This window comes from Hemiscyllium ocellatum, unplaced genomic scaffold (genome assembly GCF_020745735.1).
Source record: "Hemiscyllium ocellatum isolate sHemOce1 unplaced genomic scaffold, sHemOce1.pat.X.cur. scaffold_152_pat_ctg1, whole genome shotgun sequence".
Classification (NCBI taxonomy): Eukaryota; Metazoa; Chordata; class Chondrichthyes; order Orectolobiformes; family Hemiscylliidae; genus Hemiscyllium; species Hemiscyllium ocellatum.
Genome location: NW_026867800.1, coordinates 1700074 through 1713912, shown reverse-complemented (window position 1 = coordinate 1713912; position 13839 = coordinate 1700074). Strand labels below are relative to the sequence as shown.

Here is a 13839-nt window from a genome sequence, read left to right as displayed (position 1 = left end):
AAATGATTCACCAAAGATCCTCAGAAACCATCTTCCCAATTCACGACCACTTCTATCTAGAAGGACAAGGGCTACAGATGTATGGAAATACCATCATCTTTAGGTTCCCCTCCAAGCCATTCACCATCCTGACTTGGAAATATATCACAGCTCCTTCACAGTCGCTGGGTCAGAATCCTGGGATTCTCTCCCTAATGGCATTGGAGGTCAACCACAGCAGGTGGACTGCAGTGTTCAACAAGGCAGCTCACCACCACCTTCTCAAGAGCAACTAGGGACAGGCAATAAATGCTGGCCCAGCCAGTGACACCCAGATTGACGAAATACAGAAATAGAAATTAACAGAGGACGGTTGCTGAGGTATCACAGAGATCGGTGTTTGGGGCCCAGCTGTTCACAATGTCCTTTAAACATTTGGTTGCTGGAATCAGATGCAATACATCCCAGCCTGCTGACAGCACTAATGGATGTGGGATTGTGAGTGGGTGCGGAGGATGTAAAAAAGCACCAAGAAGACTAAGACAAATGGAGTGAATGGGTAAATACGTGACAGATGGAAAACAATGTGGATAGAGGTGACGGTGTGCCCTTTGGTGGAAATGTTAAACTGGAATCCTACAATTTGAAAGGGATTGGTTGAAATACGCTGCTTTACAAAGGGACATATGCTCCTTTTTGTTGTTTCCTTTTGCATCAACCTCTGAGGTCCCTGCAGCGCAGTGAGTTCTGTAACCAGAAGTCAATACTGGGCATGGCATTGACACGCTGACCAGTGTACACAGACCCACCAAGTGGGGAGCTATAACACGGAAAAGGATCTGCATATCCTTGTACATATGCCGCTGAAAGCAATATTGCAGAAACAGAAAGCAGTAAAGAAGATAAATGGTGTGTTGACCTTCATTTCAGGGGGATGTGAGTCCAGGAGAAGGGGTGTCTTACTGCATATGTACAGACCTTTGGAGACATCCCATCTCGACTATTGTGCAATATTGTGTGCAGGCTTGGTCTCCTTACCTAATAAAGGGCAAACCGGACATTGAGGGAGAGCAGTGAAGGATGACCAGACTGATCTCTGGGATGACGAGCTTATTGTGGGAACAGAGTTTGGGGTGACTGGGCCAATATTCCATAGGGTTTAGGAAAATGAGTGGAGATCTCAGTGAAATATACAAAACTCTGACAGGGTGAGACAGATTAACAGCAGGAATGATATTCCCCTGGCTGGGATGACTAAAACAAGGAACCACAGTATTAGGTAAGGCAGGTCACTCTGCAATGAGATAAGAATAAATGTCTGCACTCACTGACTGGTGACCCTGGGGAATTGGCTTGCACCTGGAAACCAAGACACTGATTATAAATAAGGATTCAGAGACAGTAAAGGGATGGTGGGAAAGCAGGAGTACGGGGCGGAAATGAAGGGCCAACCATCATTACATGGAATTGGTTAGCAAACTCAATGGACCAAAGGTGCTACTGCATTTCCTATTTTATAACTTCCAAAGGTTACTCACATTAACGGATATGTATATCATCTGGGGTAATTGCATTGAGGAGATTTTTTTCTATGAACTAGAATGGGGAGGCTCAATGTGTTGTATGACCTACTCCTTTCCCGCTGTTTCTGTGCAGTCTGTGGGAAAGCTCGGTAAATGTTGTCACAAGTTCTCAGATGTTAAGAAGGAGGTCTCTGCAGGGTCGACAGGACGGTGTTCCCATTCCCTTTTCCGACACTGATGCTGTGGCCGGGTGTTCTGTCCGGTTTCATCCTTTCAGACCTCGGAGCAGTTTGATACAAGTGAGTGCCTTGATTGGCCGTTTCAGAGACCATTGAAATGTTTATCTCATGTCAGGGTCTTTGGAGTCAGTTTTAGGCCAGCCCAGGAAATCCCTGGAGATTCACTTCCTAAAAGTACATTGGAGAAGGAAATTCTGTTTACAATCGATATTGGCTTCAAGGTCGCTGTTACTGAACCCAGGTTTTAGATCTCGATATTTTAATAATTGTCTTTAACTTCCACCTGCTGCCAGAGCATTAGCCTGGTCTGGATTAGTAATCCAGTGACATTTCCACAACAGCACCATCTCCAGATGGGGACCTGTCAGAGACAACACTGAGCAGGATATTTCTGTGCTGCTTGGCACCTCTGTCAAAAAGAACTCCCACCAATTTGACTGTGGTGATGGGACGGAGGGGGTGGTAAATGACCAGATTGTAATTATTCCCGTTTTAGGGAACGGGACTAAGCTGAGTAATTTTCAGCATTGCCAGGGAGATGTCAGAGTTGGAGCTGGAATGAAAAAGCTCCCCCATGGACACGGCTTGTTGCGCAGCACAAGGCTTCAGTCCTATTGCAGGAATGGGGTCAGGGCCCATTGCCTGTGTCATATCTACTGTGTTCAGCTGTTTCTTCATGTCACGTGCAGCGAATCACATTAGTTGAAGACTGGCATCTGTGATTTTGTGGGCATCATGGCGAGAGTGAGGATTATCATCGACTCAACACTTCTGGCAGAGGATGGTGCAGATAAAACATCCTTCTCTTTTACACTGATGTGCAGGTCTGTTCCATTATTTAGGATGGGGATGTTTGTGGAGCCCTCTCCTCCAGCTATTTGTTTAATCGTCCATCACCATTTATACCTGAATGTGACAGGACTGCAGGGCTTCGTTCAGATCTGTTGGTCAAGTCCGGTAGCTTTAATGTGTTAGCATCAGGTTAAGGTTCATGTGATTCTGACTCTGACATGTTCACCCACACTCGTCACTGAGCCATAGATGCTGTTGATGGTAATGACAGACTGAGGTGTTATCCTGGCAAAAAAGTTACAGGTTGTGGTTGAATGCTGTTCTGCTTCTCCCGCTGCTGTGGTCTAAAGCACTACATGAATACGCAGTTTGGAGCTGCAATATCTGCAATGCAATTCTGCTGTCTGTTCCCCAATTCTCACTGGGACCCATTCACCCATCAGCCCTGCACTCAGTGACCTAACCTGGTTTCTGATGTAGAAATACTTCAATTTTCAAACTCTCATTCTGCTGAGGGTCTGTCTCCCCGGGTCTTGCTTCCAATCTGACACATTCCGCAAAAGTACTTAGCTTATCTTAATTCAAATGTTTAATTCACCTGAGTCTTTTTCCTTGAGAAATACAATCGTCTGTGTTTAAGTGATTATTTTTCCTCTGTTTCTTTCCCTGATCATGATTAAGATCTCTGTAGTGTCAGTGATACCAGAGTTATGTAGTTTCAGAGCCAATGAATTCTCTGGATTCCCAATCATCTACACCACATTGTATATTTTCTCTTTTGAATTGATGCCTTAACACTCATGGCTGCCTTGTCCTCCCATGAGTATGTTTCATGTTCTTGGGGTTGCATTTCTTGTATTATCTTCCAAATTCTCCCCAGAACCTCCGCCCATTGCTGGTCCATGGTCTTTCCTGCTCAGCTCCCCTTCCAATTAACTCTGGACAGTTCCTCCCGCATGTCTTTGTAGTGACATTGCTTAATTATAATTACATTACATCTTGAACAGATGTAAACTAAAAGAAGGAGCTTTGAGAGATGGGACACGAAGAATAATTGGTGGAATTCTAAACCAGCTACAAAGGGAGAACAAGAGAGAGAGGATATAGATATGGAGATATGGAAAATGAGAAAACCACATTCTCGAAAGAAGCAGATGAACGTCCCCCAATGTTTTGGCAATGCCTGTGTGCTGTGGTCCTTTGTACAGTGCACGTACAACAGAGTCATATGTTCAAATGCTGAGTCTGATGCCAGAATATTTGTCTGCAATGATATGACAGACACTAGCTTTGGAAAGAACCCAGCAGGCCAACATATTGAAATAAGTTGGGACACCAGAATCAAGAATTTGGAGCACACATCCTGGTAAGAATGAGAAATTAGAGTTGGGAATCCCAGAAAAAGAGGGAACGTTGAGAGGATCAAATAATGTTTTAATATTTTATAAATTTTATACATCATTTGTGACTTATCTGCACACACACACATTGATTAAACAGTGTATATAAAATCTTTTTTCCACCATTGAAACTGTCCTGTTGTCTTGTTACGAGGATACATGAACACCAAGTCGTCATCAAAAGACATAACGCACTATCACTATGTTCCATACATACAGACAAAGAAGGGCACCACTTTGATTGGGACAAAGCACACACACATACTAAGACACGCAAGGACCTTCTTAGAGAAATGGTATTCTAACCAGAAGTCCATCAATAAACTCATCAATTTAGATTCTGTCTACATACTATTGTTAAAATAACCGGAAATGGCATCACCCAATGTAAGAAACATAGTCATGGTGACGAAACTTCTGAAAACATACCGTCAAGCTCAGTGAGCTAACTTGCATCCATATAAATTGGTTTATTTTGTTTATTAGTGGAATTTAGGAGTTCTCTGTCGCTCACATTTTGACAGATTATGATGTGAGGTGAGCTTTTCTGGGTATGTGGTTTTAATTAACAGAGGGGTTTGGCATTGATGTTATAACAGTTTGGGGCCTTGCCATATGGCATTTGGACAGACTTGAACAGATCTGTGATACAACAGATCCTAGCAAATTACAACTCATTGCAACTTTGAACTTCAAATGAAACCATTGGGAAAATTCGTTTAATTTTGTTACTTGTGGTTGGTTAAATGAAAAGTGAGGGAAATGGCTTTTAACATTACTGAAGAGGTTCCCGAATTTTCCAAGGAAATTTAGAAAGACAGAAGGAGGACATTTTTTAGAATTAGCCAATAGGTTGGAATTGGGTTTAACCTGGGAGAAAAGGGAAGCTGGAATTGTAATGGAGTTGGTCAAGCACTTTGATGTATCAGAGAAATAGGCAACTGCAGTAGAGTTATAAAAACTTAAATTGCAAATGTGGCAACTGGAGTTAGAAGATAAGTAAAGGGGCGGAAACAGAGAGAGAAAAAAGAGAAAGCGAAGAGAAAGAATTAGAGAGGGCAATTGAAATTCAGAAGTTGGGAATTAGGTAAGAAAGTTAAATTAACAAGATGGAGATGAAGGGAGAACGTAGGGATGTATTCAACTAGGTTAGTCCGGAACGTGGTGGGGGGACAAGGGGGCTGGAAGATAAATACGAGAGTAGTAGCTGGGCTGGTGGGAGGGTCACTGGGAAGGCAATAAGATCTTTTTTTTATTTCATTTGAAAAAATGACACGGCAGATGACGTGTCCAGTGAACTTATGGGTAATGCTAGTTCAGACTAATCTGGTGGGCACAGCTAGTGAGGTATGTGCAGCGCTGTCAGACGAGGAATCCAGACATTATCAAGATGTCAAATTGGCTATTTTGATTAGTTATGAATTGGTACTAGAAGCATATAGACAGAAATTCGGAAAAATAAAGACGGAACCAGGTCAGACTTATATTGAGTTTGAAAGAATTAACCACAGTCATTTTGATAGGTGGGTTATGGCCTTAAAAATGGATAAGACCTGTGAGGCTTGAAGGAAGATTAATCAGCTGGAGAAGTTAAAAGACTCACTTCCAGAGATTGGAAAAAGTCATGTGAATGAATAGAAAGTTCAAGAAGTGAGAAGCTCGCAGAAATGGCAGGTAACTATGCATTGTGGCATGTGATGCAATTTAGCTTCTGGCAAGAATTTCATCCTGTGAGGGATAGAAATTGGGAGAAGGGAAGATCACACATTACACAGCGAACAGTAGCTCATAATAGTTTACCACAGGTGAAGAAAGGAGCCCAAGGGGGTTGAAAGGTGGTGAAAGGCCTCAGGTGCTCTCACTATAAGGGAGTGGAACACATGATATTACAGTGCCGATGGTTTAAGAAGGGCACAGGGAAAAAGTTGTTTTCACTACAGTTAGCTGGGACACACCATGCTGGGCGTTAAAGGAAGACATTTTGGCGAAAGATGCGGTAGAAGAGGCTAAGCCAGTGGCATTTGTAAAACTGGTAAAGGAAACCCCAAGTGCAGCCGAGGAGCTGCAGGACATTGCACAGCCTCGGCAAGGGCTGGGTATGGAGGCAGTGCCTGATCTCACTAAAGAATTCGCCTCTGTAGGTAAAGTTTACTCAGAAAGAACAGGGGGAGAAGGATAAGAAATTATAATTTTGTGAGGTAAGGGATCTGCTCACTCTCTATTAGTTGGGAAGTGAGGCGCCGGAAAAGTATATCAGATCAGGCAGCGTCCGAACAGCAGGACAATCGAATATCAGGCAGAAACCCATTGTCCGGAACGTGGTGGGGGGACAAGGGGGCTGGAAGATAAATACGAGAGTAGTAGCTGGGCTGGTGGGAGGGTCACTGGGAAGGCAATAAGAAGATGTAGGTGGGAGTGACAGTGATATGTCGGAGGGGAGGGTGGAATCGATAGGTGGAAAGGAAGATGGACAGTTAGGGCAGTTCAAGTGGGCTATGCTAGGTTGAACAGTTGGATCTAGGAGAGGTTGGTGGAGGGGAGATTTGGAATTTGGTGAAGGCAACGTTGATGCTGTACAGTTTGAGGGTTCCAGCTGTCCTACCACCGATAGGTGTCCTGTCACCCTCCTCTCCGACCTCTCACCATCACAATGCACCTGCATCTACTAATTGCCTTCCAAGCTCCCTTTCACCCAGCTCCACCCCCCACCCTCCCATTTATTTCTCAACCTCCTTCCCCCTCCCTTATGCCCCACTTTCCTAATGAAGGATTGATGCCTGAAACGTCAGCGCTCCTGCCCCTCGGATGCTGCCGACATGATGGGCTTTTCCAGCCCCACACTTTTCAACTCTGATCTCCAGCTTCTGCCACCCTCACTTTCTCTCACCCTCTAATAGTAAGAGTTGAAAGTTTTTTTTCACTCTTTCTGGCATTATAATCAAGAACGTGATAACTTGTGGAATGGGGACAGAAATTAAGCATTCCCTTGTGTAACATCAGGATGGAATGCCAAATCAAGTTTGGGGAAGTAACAGTGACAGTGAGTAACAGAGTGTCAGTTCTAGGAATAGAGCTTGTTCTTGGGAACGATTTAGCAGGAAGCAAGTTGGGAGGGGCACCTCTTGTGGTGGAGAAGACAAAGGAAGATGAGGGAATTGGTGAGTTAAAGGAAAATTACCCAGGATATTTTCCAGACTGTGTAGTAACAAGATCCCACTGTCATAAGTTACAGCAGGAAGAAGAAATGAACTCAAAAGACAAATGAGTTGATGCTCAGTGAACTGACACCCTGTTTGATGTAACGGTGCAGGAAAAACCTGAACAGGCAGAGGATCAGGCAGAGGTGTTTAGTCCAGAAAGTCTAATGGACTTACAACAGATATATACACACACATTCACACACACATATACATGCACACACACAGAAAAGGAATCAAAATATATTGTTGAACGTTATTAACTTAAACATAGAATCATAGAATTAAAATGGAGACTATGATAGGTTACTGCAGAAGGGAAATGGGCCGAAGTGCACCAGATTGTGTTAGCAGTAATGTACAGTGTTTTGGGTCGCACATAAACTCTCTGCAGGCGGTCACCTAGGTGTACAGAAGACTCAGGCTAAGGTACAGAAGCATTTCTAATGGCCTGGAATGCACAAGGACGCGGTTCATTTTTGTTGTACGTGACATACATACCAAATGGTAGGTAAGTCCCAGGCAGTAATAAAACCAGCAGCTTTGTTGCGAATTCTTGCATTCGAAAAACCCTTCATGAGGGTTATGATTAATTGTGTAGCTCCCCTTTCTAAAGTAAAAGTGGAAACCAATATTTGCTGACCATAATGGATGTGTCTCCCAGATTTCCAGAGGCAATTCCATTATTGGAGTGTTAAGGCAAAAATGAAGGTGGAGGGGTTGGTAGCTTTCTTTACTCGCTGTGGACTGCCCAGAGAGATTTAGTAAGACCAAGGGTCTCATTTTATTGCTCAGCTGTTTGAGGAAGTCATGGATATCTTAGGCATACAGCACTTCAAATAAAGGGCGTCCCATCCTGAATCCCAGGGAGCCTTGGAAAGTTAGCATCAGACACTGAGGATCATGCATACAGCGTACTGTCAGAATTACCCGAATGGTTGGGATAAAGGTGCCCCATTAAATTGTTTGCCATTAGAGATGCCCCAAATAAATCTACTCACTTTACTTCATTTGACGTAACATTCGTACATGAAGTGACAGGTCCTTAGAAATTAATTAAATATAAATTGACAGGACCAAAGTCAGACATCTCACACTTGGATTATGTATCAGAGGTGAGGGAGAGATTGGATGGAGTAAGTGAGTTAGTTAAACAGCACATGAAGAGGGCACAGTGTAGAGTGACGCAGGTGGCAGATAAAAACTCTGAAACTTTGACGATTTCTCGTGGGGATGACGTATTAGTTTTGCCACCAATGGTAAGAAAACCATTCAAAGCCAGGCCCCTTTCAAATTAAAAAAAAGTGTGAAGTCAGTTAAACTACCTGGTAAAGATACCGGAGATGACAAAAAAAACTTTATCGAGTATTTCATCTGGATGTATAATGCACCAGTCACATTTAACACTCAAGAATAGAGGGGTGGCCACATGAACAAATTGTGCAACTTATCTGTATGATGTAGTGATCTTCAGCAAGTGATTGAAAGCTCACATGTTACAGTTGGCAGAGCATGTTGAACGATTACAAGAAGCAAACTTGGTAATAAACTTAAAGAAAACAGAATTCGCAAAGGCAGAGGTGACGTTCTTGGGACATTACATTGGACATGGAAGGTTGACCCCATGGAACACAAAAACGAAGGGCTTTGAGGAATTTCCACGAACATCCTCGAAGAAGGAGGCGCTTCGATTTTTGGAACTGAGTGGTTTCTATCGGAAGTTTGTTCAAAACTTCAGCAGCGTCTTGGCAACACTGATGGATTTAATGAAGAAGAACACAGAATTGTGGTGGACAGAACAATGCCAGGAGGTATTTGAGAATTTTAAAGCAGGTTTAATCACTACACCAGTTTTAGCTGCACCAAATATTCTGAAACCCTTTGAAAATTGTGTTTGATGCTCGGGATATAGGGGTCAGAGATGTATTGATATGGAAAAAGGTGATGGAATTGAATGGCTAATTGGCTACTTGTCGAAAAAACTCAATATCCAACAGAGAAAAAAAATAGAAAATCTCCATTATTGAACAAGAATTATTATGTTCCACACTGGCCTGACAATATTTTAATGTGTATATGACAAACAAATTGTCGGAGATGGTTGTGGACAACGACAAATCTCTCGCATTTTTTGGAATATTTAAAGACCAGAATATGAGACTATTTCATTGCAGTCTTACCTCACCAACTTTAAACTTACAAAGTGTTCATGCTGTGTCTCCTATAATGTGATAGCAGATGTGTTTTCGCGGATTTAAAGGAAAAAGTGTAGATAATATTTGACTTATTCCAGTGTTGTATTGGTGTGCAGAATTAATATGAATGATATAACTGAGATTAACACTTTGGTATTTCATAAAATTGGGATTAAGAGTTAGAGGAAAACAAATGTTGCCATCTTTTCATTCAGCTAGTTCATTTTATTTTCTGAAGCGGGGAGATGTTATGAAGACAAAAACATATATGGACACTTTAAAACAGATCGGGTTTTGCTGAATAGAAATTAAAGCCACAGATGCCAGCTGAAGGTCACACTGTTCCACATGTCACCATTAGCTGAGAAATGGATTCCTGAGTTTTGGTTGCTGTTTTGACAGCCATACAAATGTAACCAAAGAGTTTAAATAACACTCAGGATACCAGAAGCCAACAGAATTTGAATATTATTGTTTGGACGCCTGGTAAGCAATCAAATTATGAGAATTATTATATCATGGGGAGTATATAAACCCAGCATTTTGAACGCTAGAGAGAGCTACTGCCATCCAACAGTAGAGCAACTGCTGTAGAGCAGGAGTGCTAACTGACCATCTCAAACACACTCTATCAAAGACACATGTTCATGCAAACCTCTTTGCAATAAAAAAAATGAACCAAGGAGATCAGCAGCTGAAAGAGTTAATACAGCGGGGAAGATAGAGACTGTATGGTCTTGAGATTGTAATGTTTAATGTGTGGGTTGTTGGAACAACATACTTTTTACAGAGTTGGAGTCAGATAGTAAGTAGCTAAGAAAAGAGGGGCTTGTATTTGTGAATAGCTGTTGTTTAGTTTTCACTAATAAAGTTAAGAAATAAACTTGTTAATCTTTGTTTAAATAGTGGAATGTGGGAGATCTGTGTCGCTCATATTTTAACAGATTACGAGGTGAGGTGAGCTTTTCTGGGTGTTTGGTTTTAATTAACAGAAGGGTTCGACTCCACCTTGTAAATGTCCATCCACGCTAACCCCATTTCCCTCCACCACAACTCCTATACACAATGCTCTGACTGATTAAGGCAAATGTGTTAAATGTGTTCAGTACCGCACTGTCTGCATTCAACTTCACTTTCAAGGAACAATGTACCTGCAGCCTTATGTCCATTTGTTTCACAACACTCCCCAGGCCCTTACCATTAAGTGTATAATTTCTGCTCACAAGCCTCCAGTCTGAAAAATATCCCTCTTCCTTCAAGCCAATTGTGATGAGCTTCTTCTGTATCCCATGTGACCGAACCTTACTAATCTGCCTACCGATCGGAATGTTATGAACACCTTGCTGAGGTCCACATAGACAATGTCTACCAAACTGCCTTCATCAATCTTCTTTGTCACCTCTTCATAAAACGCAACCAAATTAATGAGACATGATTTCCCATGCAGGAAGCCACGTTGTCTACCCCAATCAGCCCTTACCTTCCCAAATGTATGTAAATGCTATCCCTCAGAATCCCCTCCAACAACTTACCCACCACTGACATCAGGCTCACCGGTCTATAGTTCCCCGGCTTTTTGGGTCACTGTTTCCTTTTCTTGTCCCACTCCTCCACTGCTCACAACAAATGTTAAATGTAACCAGGTCGGTGATATGGCCGATGATATCGGTCTCAGACTGGGTCAGGGTCAGTTTTAGGAACAAGTCAGGCTAGTTTCTGTAATCTGCTAAAACAACACGTTTCCGATCCAGATCAATGTTACTCCAACTATGATGGAAAGATGGATGGCAAACTGTTTGCGTATTGCAAATAAAGACTCGATATTTCCCATTCTAAAAACACTGACACACACACACACACACACACACACACACACACACACAAATCTGTGCAATTTCACGTTGAAAGAACCTTATCCAAATATTAGTGTAACTCATGACAAAAGGAAAAATTGTGAGATTCTCCAAAATGTTATTCTGCTTCTGAAGGTATTCCACTCACACAGCTGCTAGCAATGGGAATTTTATCCTGGGAGAGTTGGATTTGGCTGAATTCCCTTTGCTTTAGGCTGGCAGGAGGTTCCAGGTTAGCACAGTGGCTCAGTAGTTCGCACTGTTCCATCACAGCATCAGGGAGACGTGAGTTCAATTCCAGCCTCGGGCGACTATCTGCGTGGAGTTTGCATCTTCTCTCCGTGTCTGTGTGAGCTTCTAATGGGTGCTCCCGTTTCCTCCCACAGCCCAAAGCTGTATAATTCAAGTGAATTGGTCAAATAGTCCATCGTGTTCCGCGATTTCTACTTTAGGTGCATTAGTCAGTGGTAACTGTGAGGGCATGGCAAGGTTACTCTTTGGAAAGTTGGTATGTACTTGTTGGGCCGAAGGGCTTGTTTCCACACTGCTGGGATTCTATAAAAATAAGAATGGTAACAATAACAGTAGAGTTTTGTTTTAGCTCATACACGTTACTGTGATGGGGAGTAATGAAGGAGAGAGAGTGCAATAGGCCGCTTCTTCCCGGGCAGATGACACTTTCTCCCTCTCTGAGTTGGATCACACAATAATGTCATTCTCTCCCAAACTGGACCATGTGAGGTCTCCTTGTACATTGTCCAAACGATGTCTCCATCACATTCCCTATTCCATGTCGGTGCATCATTGCTGCTGCCATACACAGAGCCATACCCTGAGCAGAAAATGGTCTTGATTGATTTGAAGATATGTTTATATGTCCCTGCGTCATGAAAACATAAAATGTTTAATGTATTCAGAATACATAGAACTTAGAACATAAAACAGTTCAGCACAGAACAGGCCCATCAGCCCATGATGTTGTTCCGACCATTGATCCTCATGTAAGCACCCTTACATTTCTGTGACCCATATGCATATCCAGCAGTCTCTGAAATGTCCCCAATGACCTCGCTTCCACAACTGCTGCTGGCAATGCATTCCATGCTCTCACAACTCTCTGTGTAAAGAACCCGCCTCTGACATCCCCTCTATACTTTCCTCCAACCAGCTTAAAACTATGACCCCTCGTGTTAGCCATTTCTGCCCTTGGAAATAGTCTCTGGCTATCAACACTATCTATCTCTCTCATAATCTTGAATATCTCAATTAGGTCCCCTCTCCTCCTCCTTTTCTCCAAATAAAAAAGTCCGAGTTCAGTCAACCTCCCTTCATAAGATAAGCCCTCCAGTCCAGGCAGCATCCTGGTAAACCTCCTCTGAACCCTCTCCAATGCATCCACATCTTTCCTATAATAGGATGACTAGAACTGGACACAGTATTCCAAGTGCGGTCTAACCAAAGTTTTAAAGAGCTGCAACAAGATCTCACCGACTGTTAAACTCAATTCCCCGTGTTAATGAAAGCCAAAACACCATATACTTTCTGAACAACCCTGTCCACTTGGGTGGCCATTTTAAGGGATCTATGTACCTGCACACCAAGATCTCTCTGTTCCTTCACACTGCCAAGAATCCTATCCTTAATCCTGTACTCAGCTTTCAAATTCGACCTTCCAAAATGCATCACATCGCATTTATCCCGGTTGAACTCCATCTGCCACCTCTCAGCCCATCTCTGCATCCTGTCAATGTCCCGCTGCAGACTACAACAGCCCTCTACATTGTCAACGACACCTCCAACCTTCGTGTCATCTGCAAACTTGCTGACCCATCCTTCAATCCCCTCATCCAAGTCATTAACAAAATTACAAACTGTAGAGGCCCAAGGACAGAGCCCTGTGGAACGTCACTCACCACAGACTTCCAGGTAGAATATTTTCCTTCCGCTACCACTTGCTGTCTTCTGTTGGCCAGCCAATCCTGTATCCAAACAGGTAACACAGATACCTGTGTTAAAATGAATGTTTTATTTTAACAAATACAGAAATTGCTGGAAAAGCTCGGCAGGTCTGTCAGCATCCAGATGACTTTTACATGATGGAGTTGTACCAGCCTCCACCACTTCCTCTGGCAGCTCAGTCCATACACGCACCACCCTTTACGTGAAAAGGTGCCCCTTAGGTCTCTTCAAAATCTTTCCCCTCTCACTTTCCACCAATGTCCTCTAGTTTTGAACGCCCCTAACCTGGGGAAAAACCTTGACTACAAACCCTATCCATGACCGTTCTGATTTTATAAACCTTTCCTGCTGTGAAATGTGACTTCAATCAACAGGAATGGCTGTACTTTCAATAATCCCAGGCCGAAATGCTGAAATTCAACACCGACACCTGTTCTTTCTCCATCAAGTCACAATTATAAAACCACTTTAATCGGTTTGTTCAGATATATTAGGTGACACTTCTTTGGGATTTACACCTAGACCTTTGTGCCCGGAGGGAGGGACACGAGCACCACTCAGCAATACCCATAAAGCTGTAACATTATTCTCCTGTGTGTTTGTTCATCAGCCTGTTATGACATGCTGTGACATACCTCTGCAACAGGCAGGACATGAATCCACACCTTCTGGTCCAGAGCTAGGAACACTACCACACAAGTT

General features: G+C 42.8%; 1 long non-coding RNA gene across 1 annotated transcript in view; it reads right to left on the bottom strand.

The window, feature by feature from the left end:
• Positions 1–9881: 9881 nt before the first annotated feature.
• LOC132810130 (uncharacterized) overlaps positions 9882–13839 on the bottom strand; it is a 40901-nt gene continuing 36943 nt past the window's right edge. The window contains exons 2-3 of the long non-coding RNA XR_009642735.1: positions 13092–13157; positions 9882–12058 (exon numbers count right to left, since the gene is read on the bottom strand). This is a non-coding gene — a long non-coding RNA (uncharacterized LOC132810130). The remainder of the gene's footprint in view (positions 12059–13091; positions 13158–13839) is intronic.